This window comes from Hesperophylax consimilis, chromosome 16, assembly GCF_061612785.1.
Source record: "Hesperophylax consimilis isolate HC1 chromosome 16, BYU_Hcon_1.0, whole genome shotgun sequence".
Lineage (NCBI taxonomy): Eukaryota > Metazoa > Arthropoda > Insecta > Trichoptera > Limnephilidae > Hesperophylax > Hesperophylax consimilis.
Window position 1 is genome coordinate 12030626 of NC_142851.1, and position 12511 is coordinate 12043136.

Consider the following 12511-nt stretch of genomic DNA (forward strand, 5'->3'; position numbering starts at 1 on the left):
TAAACACTTTTTATACAAACCGCTTAGACAAATTGTAATCTTGTTTTTGTTTTATATGCCCACAGTTTGTTTATTTCTAGGTACAATAATATAATAACTTAAATATATTACCCACGCACAGGCTGCGCCTTAGTCTGTTCCCATTATTTGTATTAATTTATATAATATTGTATGTAATTTTTTTTTTTTTTTTTTTTTTCTTCATTCATGAAATATTAATGTGTACAGTTTTTACATGCTTTTCGACTACCACACTAGACACACGCCCGTATTATGGTAGTCGATTAATGTTAAAATTGGGAAAAATAAAGGAATTAAAAAAAATAAAGTAATATTTTTTTGGTTCCATGGCAACTCTGGAACACTGTCCTTTAAACCTAACGTATTTTATTCCCTCCCCTCCTACTACATGCCCCAATTGGGGATGCCATCGTTTTACTGGTTCCAAACGGTTGGGGGAACTTGTGCGGTTTCATTAACCAAATAAACCATCATCGAAATATAACCGATGATATAAAGTTAAAATTTTTACTTTATTAATTTACATTTCAGGTATTTATTTAATAAATTATTAATCTATAGACCGCTAAACTAGGAATCGAGGCACTTAGTTCGTTTTTTTATAGAGCGGAGATGGTTTACATATGATTCCCGTGATCACTTAGGCCATAGGCCCATTGTTCTATCTCCCATTTTACCCAGCCACCCGGTCCCTTTTATAAAGTCCACAGGGTTGTCATTGGATATGTGGCTATGTTTTCTGGTTCCACAATGTGAATTCTCAGGTCTCATTTCTCCTCTCCAATCCCCCTTGGTTCCCCGAAGGCCCCACAACAGAAGAGAGATGCGATGAGAATTTACATAGAAATAAAATCATTATTATGTTCCAGCTCTTTTCTACTTTACGCTACGTCATGCTATCTAGAAATAAGTAAATGACTCAGTTTTGATAGAATTCGGAATGCAATTAATTATAACCACATTAGGCTATCATTAGGCAAATACTAGGATACGGAAGAGGTAAATTGTGAGCAGGTTGATTTAATTGACAAGTCTTTAATGTAAAAAAACCTGAGGCTTATTCTATGTAGTGATCTATTTTTTTTTTAAATATTGAAAATTGTTTTATTGAGGTATTTTCACAAATGTACGGAATATTTATAGTTTATTTTTGTGATTGTTATCATCATAAAAATATCTAAAATCGCACATTCCAAAACGGTTCCAACTGGATACAACGTCAGTATGATGTAGACAACTGGTAAAACGGGTGCACATAAACAACGCCACATTTACGAACAAAAAAGTATCCGTTGTTTTGTAGCAAATCAAAAATGGTACATTTTAAATCGTTACAGAAAATATATTCGTCAATATAAAAACAAATGAATAGTGCGATCATTATCTCAATTTTTTTCTAGAGCAAAAAACAGTGAAACATCCTCTTTTGACATATTCTTCGCGCGTTTAATTTTTAACCGGATGTGCAATTATTTATCTTAACTTGGTAAATAAATGAACATGAACAATGCCTTAGACTTGGCTCCGGTTGGCGGGGAGCTGTTGGAACTCTGTTGCAGTATTCAATGGACAATCTGTGAAGATGTTGTTTTTTTTAAGAAACCTTCTATTCTTGAAAGACTAAGGACGGGTTTGTTTCGGAGAACTTGAACAATTCATCAAATTTCAACGTACATTTTTGGGTTCTGTGAAAGTCCTATTCAACTTCCGTTATTATACTATCATAGGCTAGTAGCTTGAAAGAACTGAAATAATAACAGAACTTGAAAAAATCTTTCACGAAACTTGAAAATTTACTTTGAAATTTGAAGAATTGTTCAAATCTCCGAAACAACCCGTTATTAATGTTTTTGAAGCACTCTGTACCTGCAGTTACAACGCGGAAGCAAGTGGTAAAATTAATTAATAACTCATTATTAAGAGACAGTTTTAATAATTAAATTTTGGAATCGCATCGTTAACACGTATAAATTACTAATATAAATATAGGGTCAACTAGGAAAATACAATTCAGTGTTACTTTTGACCTCATAGATTAATACATCGCATCAGGATGAGGTTCCCGGTTATTATTGTGAGTTCTTTTGTATTATTTTGAATTTTATAGATTTGATACTCAGTCAAACTAAAAAATGTTTTTTTAATGTTTTAAAGACATGTATTATAGTAAAAACTGATTCTTTTCTTTCTCTTTACAATATTTTGGGTTTATGCATGTAGTTATTCCCTTACGTTGCTTCGTTCAAATATGTAAGTTTTTAACCTCGATACAGGCTTATTTCTAATGAGATTGATTATTATGCTTTGTGTAAAATTACGCTTTAAATTCAGTGAAAAACGATAATATAGTATTAAACTTTTCGATTCAAGTGAGTCGTTTGGAAACTATCCTCTCTTTCTGATTTATTCATACGTAGCATACTAAAACAAAGAATCGAACTTTTTGATTGAATTCGAGTGAATCGTCTGGCAACACTTTTTCTGAGATATTCACACATTGAATAATTAATCAAATGAATCGAACTTTTCAATTCAAGTGAATTGTATGGGAAATACCCTCTTTTCCTGATATATTCATACTTACCATAATAAATCAAATGAGTGGAATTTTTTGATTTGATTGAATCATCTGGCAACTATCCTCTTTTCCTGAGATATTCATACGTAGCATAATAAATCAAATGAATCGAACTTTTCGATTCAAGTGAATCGTATGGCAACTAACCTCCTTTAATGAAATAATATTCATACGTAGCATAATAAATCTAATGAATCGAACTATTCGATTCGAGTGAATTGTGTGGCAACTACTCTCTGTTCCCGAGATACTTTTACGTGGTACTCAAAAAATTGCTATTAATATTTAAAATACCTAATAAAATTGAACTTTTTCCGAACTAATAATAAATTAGTTAGTAAATTAAAAAAATAAAAGTCGCGTAAAGCAAGTAAGCATCTAAAAATTAGTAATTTTATGTAAACTATTTTTAAATCCCACTCGTAATGATTCGTTTATTTTTCAGACGATACTCTGTTTGGGTGTTTCCCAATCGTCGGGTTACCCTCCATCAGAAAAGTTTTCTGTGTATGGACCTCCAGAATTACAGGTGAGTTACAACATATCTGCACCGAAAAATATCGAAAAATAAATAGAAAGCAACATTCAAACAACTTTTTTTATACACAATCAAAGTGTATTTCGTATTCGCTTGAAATAAATAGTAGTGCGTATTTTTGGTTTTCCATAATATTATCAGCATTCGAGTCAAATTTTCTTGATAATGTTCGCATTTTAAATTATTTTTTGTAGTCTGGTGCTTGAACTTATAATTATGGCATCCTATACTTGAAATGTTGATGAACAGAATTCATTTATAAAATAGTATTAAGGCTCCGTAGTAAGCGTTACAAAATAAGAAGAAGTTGGTTTAAAGCGAAGCTTAATGCCAAATCACTATTTTTACTAACGTTTATGACAAATTGGTGTACATTATGAATACAAAAAAATATACTTTAGATAAATTGAAGGTTTTCCTATCGTTTCGCTTGAGTAGGATACAAATAAAAAAATAAATTACTCAATAAAAAATATTAATGTAAACTAGTAAAAACAATATTTTTTCAATAAAAATGTATGAACGCATAAATGAAACAACTTAAAAAAATACAGTATTATAGCTAAGATTATCTGTGACAGTTTCACTTGATTAACATTTTTGCTTCCTTATAAAATTATTTACAATATAAATTACAACCAGTTTTGTGCCAGATAATTCGTGGCTCGGCCCGTGGAAATTTTGTCCTGTTTATACGTAGCATAAAATGATTTTAGTTGATTCTAGAAACCTAACTCAACATTTTTGTAGCTAACATCAAAATTACACAAAGACTCACATGAGGATAATTCACCAACACTAACAGCACCACCCCCTCCGCCGCCAAAACTATCTGATTATAAGGTAAACTATAAAAAAAATATGCGAAACTATACTTTTCAAAAAACTCTTTTCGTTTTCTACAAATAATATATTTTCATCCGTAATAGAAGAGTTATACTACTTGGACGGGTTAATTAATTTCTTTACGGTTTGGATTATTCTTGGCAGATGTTTTATGTAATTGATTACTTATGTTTGAAAATGTATTATTTATTCGTGATTTAAACCTTACTCAACATATTTTTAGCCAACATTAAAATTATACGAAGATAAACCTGAAGATTATCATATTTTGACCAATCCTCTGGGGCCACCTCCTCCACCACCAAAACTGACAGATTATAAGGTAACTCTTGTACAGGGTGTTCGAAAAATCGTAGTACAAACGGGAAAATGATGAATCTACATCACATTGAGATTAGAGAATCCATTTTGTATGATCATTTCGCTTCTACACATTTTAAAATACATCACAGCCGATATTAACCCCCGAACAACCGATTTTAACTTAAAAAATTCCAAGTTCAGACTCGAAAATAAAACTTCAAACTCAAATAAAAAAAAAGTCATACTTAAAAATCGTATAAAAATGTGATTTAGATTCACTATTTCCGGACACCTTATATAATAAATTAATAAATAATAAAAAATCTGGTTCATTTTACGGATTTTAAAATAATTAGCAATAAATTTATTTTTATTTCTTGATAAACGAATGCCCTATTGAGATGTGCAGATTATGTTTTTTATGGAAAAAACTCTTTTTTGAATAAATAAATAAATGATCATGACGTGTTTATTGAGTTAAGCAAATGATTGAAATTTTGATTCTTGATATTTTCAGCCAAACTTGGTATTACACGAAGACAAACCTGTGGATGTTCACAATTCACATAAACCAATTGCACCACCCCCTCCACCTCCTAAACTGCCAGAATATAAGGTAATATAGATACATCCCTACATTTTAAAAATACCGTTTACAATATTCTTGTTTCTTTGACATGTAACTTGGATTTCATCAGTTTATTGATGGCTTACTGCCAGAAGTCAATAAGTGACAATATGTTGATTCTGAGAAATATATAATTATAATAAATAAAATTATTATATTTTTTGTTGACGAATTAAGGCGATGATCAAAAATTCACCTTTCGAAAAAACATGAAATCTAAAATTTAACAAAAGAAATAAACATTTCTCATTTAGAATTATTAATTAATAAAAATAAAATATTTTTTCATAACGAGTTCCAATTTTGAAAATGACACTTAACGTTAAAGCAAATTAAAGTTCATTGAACGTGAAAAAATTCACTTAGGAATAACTAACATTTTACGCACAGACAATCGAAAGAAGTATTTTTAACATTCATTATTATTATTATAATCATTCAACTGTTCAATTAATTTTTTCATATATTTTCTAAACGAAATCCATGTAAAAGCTTATAATTAGTTTTCAAAATTAAACTAAAGTTTCACTAAAAATAAAGTTCGCAATAGTTTTATTATTTTAAAATGTTTCCGTCATGTTAAGAATAATAATTAAATAAATATTTTCAGGAAACTCCGCATTTTCAAGAAGACAAACCTGTCGATGTCCATAGTTCGATTAAGCCCTTAGGACCTCCTCCACCACCACCCAAACTACCTGAAGATAAGGACTTAATTTTACCGAAAGCAGAAAAAGAATTCATAATTATTGATGCTCATATTCCATCGGAACCAATTCCACCTCCTCCAACACCACCAAAACTGCCAGAAAATCAGGTGAATACAAATTTTAGTTCTGTTTTTTTTTTTTTTAATTTTGTCTTACTTAATAAATCAATACCGAAATTTCCTGTAAATTCACAATATATGTAAGCAGGTACTTAAATGGTCACCTACTTAATGGGGTGTATTCTCAAGACATTTTAAGTTTATTTTTCAGATTTGGATTATCTTACGAAGATTATGTAATTTTAATTCTATTATTCATAATTTTTTATTCAAAAAAAATATTTTAAAAACGGTTCCAATGGGCTACAACGTCATTATGACGTAGTAATCGCCAATGTCTGTAAAGACGGCTGTCCCAATCTTGCCGGCGTGACGTCAATACCGCCGAATTCACGAATAAAAACGAACATGTCGTTTATGAGGCGATTCGATAATGCACAATTTAAATTGTTGTACCTTCACCATAGCCCATAATAAACCGTAATATATTTTGTTCAATTAAAAAATTTAAAAAAAAAAGAATAATTATGCAAAATATATACAAAAAAGCAAGCTGTACCAATGACAATTTTATTTTCAATCTTTCTTCGGGTAATAATAATTAAAATGAGAATAGGAAAGTCCAAATATACTCGAAGATTCCATATAATTTATTTTTTTACTCAACTATTAAAACGGTCACCAACAGCTAACGGCAACCGATTTATAGATGTACAGAGTGCTAAACGGTCGAGTTAAAACAGAGCTTCTCTGTGCTCAGTCGATAATTAATATTCAAACTTCAAAACGATAACATACACACAGGAACAACTTTTCTTTAACTTTTGGAAGTTTATACTCATCAAAGTAATATATCATTGAAGCAGAAAATAATACTAAACGAAACATGAAACCGAACATATACAGGTATCCCATATGACTAAAAATCGGATATTTTTATCGGAGAAACTATCTAGGTAACAAACCAATATCATTAGAACATTGTGATCATCTAAAAAGGTTGCTGCCAAAATATGGGGAAAATAGTAGCAAGATGATATAGTTAATTCTGAATTAGAAATACGAGATATGACATTTAATAACTAAGTCCAAATGGTCGAGTGGTTAAGACACTGTCCAAGTAAGACAAGAATCCTGGGTTCGATTCTTAGTTGTGACCTATTGCGATTTATTAGTATTATCTTCTTCTTCAGTGGTAATATATATACTGTTAGTAATGTAGAAGTGTATATGGCACACGAATGATCTATGGCTTTAATAAAAATATAACTTATTTTCCAGGAAGCCGAGTTAATCCCATCAATTGATATTCGGGGTAAAGATGAAGATTCTGGAAATTTACCTGTACCGCCAAAACTGGAAGATGTCAACGATAATGAGTTTCCAAAAGTAAGAAATTTATAATATCATTATGAAAATCATAGGTATTACATCGTGGACAGAGTAAAACAAAATTGATTATATCTTTTAAAATGTTTGTTTACAAGAAACACTTTTTAAACCAACAGCTCTAAATCAGAAATGTCCACAAATTTGTGATGTACCGTATAGCGACATTACAAATATCACAGCCCTACATAAAAAATATAACCAATAAGTGACGTAACTATCTATTTATGAAAAATTAGTCTGCGTATATTTGTGTTCGCAAAATTCTTAAGGTAGTTGACCGATATCGCTGAAAGATTGTTCTTATTAGTGCCAGGAGTGTTTAGAATAGTGGTTTGAATGGTAGAATAAGTCTGGGACGCCCGAGGAATACTTAACGAAATATCTCTGCACCGGAATGAGAAAACCCTGTCGAATTAAAGACGATGTAATGTCGTTTTTACAGTAACATTGTGGTATACAGTCGTAAATGGTGGCAGAAGTTGGAGACGCTCGAGAAAGAAAGTAGAAAAAGCAAAGCATCACGGGGTACACCAGTAATTAATAAATTATTGTTTGTACGCATTTTTTTCGGTGCATACGCAACGAAAATCTACGCATTAAGTATTTCAACGCACTCTTAGTCACGAAACTTTGCTGAATGTATTGGAAAACGAGTTCATTCAAAATATGTTTGCTTTAGAACAGTTAACTTGCCACTAACCCAAAATATGTTTGCTTTACAACCGTTAACTTACCACTCACCCAAAATATGTTTGCTTTAGAACAGTTAACTTGTCACTAACCCAAAATATGTTTGCTTTAGAACAGTTAACTTGCCACTAAACCAAAATATGTTTGCTTTAGAACAGTTACCACTCACCCATTTCGATCAGAATCTTAAAGAGTTGGTTTAATTTTCCTTTGTAATTTTAAACCTAAATAAATAAACAACTTTTAAATACTTCGAATAACCTTTCTTGAAATCACTGTTTTGTTATAATTCCGTTGGCTTATTGATTTTATTAATATATTCAATCACGTAAAATTGGTGATTTAAATATTTTTGATAGGCAAACGAACAATGCGTCATATATCTTATATGGTCTACTCTGTTCAGGAAAAAAATAGTTCACAATTTCTTACGGGAGGCATTTCACCGCCATAAAAATAAAAACATACACAAAAATAAACTCGGCCAACTAATACTAATATATATATATATATATACGAGTTTATGTAAACAACATTCCTAGGTGCGAGCACCGGGTAGTAAACACGGACTTTAGAAATAAATAAATCGTAAATCCTTAGACACATTATCCTATTTTATAAATTGTACGTGGCATGTACGTATTATATGCCTATATGAGGGGGTCAGATCAATTGAGATACTGCCGCGGAATATCATTTCTTTGTATGGGATCTGTCACCTTGACAGATGACAGCCGCGTAATTACGGCGCTCCGTAAATTGTTCTGACTCCTTCTCCTGCCTTAGGTAATAGATGGGGCCAATAATTTTCAAACATAGCCTGGCTAGCATATCACAGCGCGTATCGCCGCCACGTCCACAATTATAGCAAATCATCTTTTTAAGTATGACAGATCTGTTTGGGATTGTATGGCGAGCAATATTGAGTTATATAAACCGCTTTATACAGTAACATGTCACCCCTTCAAATCGAAAATAATGCGTTAATCTATGAATAATGCTTATCGAGAGGATGGTGAAATATCCCCTAACTACAAGAAGAAAAAAGATTATGGCTAAAATATTAGTCCATTCAAAATAATTGTAACAGGTGTTCATGCAGCTGCCCTTTTCCTGATAAATATATTGACGAAATGCGATAATATTAGAATTTTTATGAACACGTTTTCCGACTTCCTAATAAAATATTCGTGGTTTATAGACCTGCAGTCCCGATTTGAACAGAAATACAAACAATTTGACTAGATTTTTAATAAGTTTGAACTCAATGTAAACAACTTAGACATACTTCGTTTAAATATATTTATATATTTTTTACTTTCTGTTTAACATTGTTTATCTATTTATATATATATTTTTTTTGTTTTACCCTCTAAATTTTTTCAAAAATAATTTGTAAATTCTTAAAAGGATATTGCGCATTTATTTCATATCTCTATTTGTAAAATAATATTCTTATGTATATATTTTTCCCCTATTTATAAGTGAAAATATTTGTAAATGTTTTCTGCTGTTTAAGTTAATTCGTGAGAAATAGTTTGGATGCAGGTGAATTCTCTAGTTGATGTTTCGTATATATTTTTGTCAATTGATATCTGTATCTGTTTTTTCTCCTTAATAAAAAAAAAAAAAAAAAATAAAAAAAAATAAAAAAAAAATGTAACCCTCCAGGTTGAGCATCTGCTCACTTTTTTTTTTTTAAATCATCACAAGTTTAGTATCTAATGACGTAGGATTTCGTGTCATGAGCTCCCATTCTATAATCAAACATCAATAATTATGTTCAAAAGTATAAGAAATGCATTCATTTGAAAATTTATTTTAATGTAAGGCTACAACTCTATTTTCAGGCAACTAATTTATCTCCCAATGAGTTCGTACTGAACCCTCTGCCAGATAATTTCGTGAGTCTCTCATAAAAAAAAATATTAAATTAAATAACTTATTTATTAATTACTACTTTTATCCGTTTAGATTTTTATTAATCGATTAAAACGTTGTTTTTCAGAAATACACTGTGAAGTAAAGAAAAATGACATTATATTGTTTTCATTTTGCACCACAGCAAATTCTCTTTGTGAGTTATTATTTTATTTTCTTTTCTACATAATCTGAGAATGCACCACAAAACGTTCGAAATAGGAAATTTCGCAACCCTTTTAAAATTGAAAATACTTTTATGTACAGCCATTACAATCTAAAGAGAACTTCCAAGTATAGGATACGGAATACAATATTTTATATAGAGCCAGTACAATCTAAAGATAACTTCCAAGTATAAGATACGGAATCCAATATTTTATATAGAACCATTACAATCTAAAGAGAACTTCCAACTATGAGATTCGGAAACCAATATTTTATATAGAGCCATTACAATCTAAAGAGAACTTCCAACTATGAGATACACAAACCAATAGTTTATGTCGAGCCTTTACAATCTAAAGAGAACTTCCAACTATGAGATGCGATAACCAATATTTTATGTAGAGCCATTACAATCTAGTGAGAACTTCCAACTATGAGATACACAAACCAATATTTTATGTCGAGCCTTTACAATCTAAAGAGAACTTCCAACTATGAGATACGAAAACCAATATTTTCTTCCCCTTCTCGTCAAAGTCCAGAATCAGCAAAAAATAAATTTATAAGTCATTCATTCACCTTTCATTAGTCTTAAGCAAGTAAATACAGGGTTTTCCAATAAGAGGTGTTATTTTGAATAGCCCGCTATTTCGGTAGATGTTACTTTTGAAGCTGTCATTTTTTGACATTTGACAAGTAGAAACTACGCCATTACTGTAGTATACTGTATTAACTGCTCCCAACCGTTTAGAGTCAGACTACGGAATCCACAATTGGGGTATGTCATGAGGCTGAAGGTAGCGGGGAGGGAAAGGAGATGGGGAAGAGGAAGATGGGGGATATTCAGATCTGGTCACAAAAACGACTAAAGCCATTTCAAACACCGTTTGAATTCGGAATGGTGGTGTGCACCAGGGCTATATTAAGAGTATCTTCCAAACTGGAACGTGCTACAAGTATAATATATACATATTATTTTAAATGAATAAAACAAATTCACCAAATAATATTTACATGCGTACTCCGGGATTTCCACGACCTTCGAATTGCTAGTCGAAAGTTTAACCCTTCAGCCACGGGGGCAAAAAAAGGGATAAAAAAACTTTTGGAGCCATCTTTTGGAGAAATTTTACCTTAGTACGTACTTGAATTTTTTTCGAATCTCGGATTTACTTGAAAATGGAAGTTCAAATCAAAAAAAGTTACACCACAAAGTCGACTCCAAATGTGATGTAGAATTGCCAGTTTGCAATGATGGAGAATCAAATAAGCCAATCGAGAAATTGAACTCACGACGCGTGGACACATTTGCCAACTCAGCCATTGACCGGTCGAATCACATCATTGAGATAAAAAATATAATTTTCTGTGTAATTCATTTTATAAAACATATTTTGTTTCTTCAACAGATTAATGCTGGCGGCTTTTATCCTTACCCAGAAGCAGAGCAAATTCAATAAGAAGAAACTTCGTCATTTTACTAACCTGATTCAATGTAATCCTGAAGAATCATTAGTTAAAAAAAGTATTACGTATAACAACTTATATTTTTGTATTTAAGCAATAAATTATTACTTAATTAAAACGTATTTTTTATCCACCACACCTCATGCCCCATTCTGATTTTTAAAAATGATTTTCTTTTTTTCTCTCGATTTTTTGGCAAGCGGTATCAATATACTATACAACTCGGCGAGCTGTTTCGAATGGTGATATTGCCGATGAGTTTACGTTTAGTTAAAAAAATTAAGACAAAAAGTTCAAGGACTTTGACTTTGACCTCATGGACAAAGGACAAGCCATTGCATATGGCATCAAGGTCTCGTGGGTCTGCGATTCGGATACCAATTACCTACTCAGAGGTCAAATTTGCACCGCAAAACTTCTAGATGCTGAGAGTGAAGTGAATCAAGGTGCACGAGTGGTGTTGGATTTAGTTGACAAGTATCACTATACCAGCATAACATACTGTGATAAATCTTATACGTCATTCGATTTCTGACGCCAGAATTCTGATGGAAAAATAAATTGCTATCGTTGTTACTGTGCGCGCAAACAGGGTGTTTGTCACGTTATATACACATATACAATATATTGACACGTTCATACACACTACTTGCTAACTAACTAACTAACCATCACGCCGTTTCCCCGCAGGGGTAGGCAGAGAGGACGGACCGCCAAACAACTCGGTCTTGGCACACACTCCTTGCCTCATTCACATTCATACATCGTCTCATACATACTCTTCTATTGTTCTGACTCTTGACATGGCCCGACTCAAGTATCTGATTCACTTGGTCGTGCCATGTCTTCCTCGGGCGTCCCCGACTTCTGCTACCATTCACATTTGCATCGTATATTCTCCTTACACTCCTTTCTTCGCTCATTCGCTCTACATGCCCAAACCATCTAAGCGTCCCTTTCTTGATCTTACTCATTACGCTTACATCAGCCTTGCACTCTTTGCGGATATCCACATTCCTCACACGATCATACATGGTTTTACCACACATACGCCTCAGGGATCTCATTTCAACAGCATTCAATCTACTTTCATCCTTTCTTTGCCAGTTCCATGCCTCACTTCCATACATCAGGGTAGGTACCAGCACTCCATTGTGGACTGCTAACTTCGCTTCTTTGGACAATTTTTTG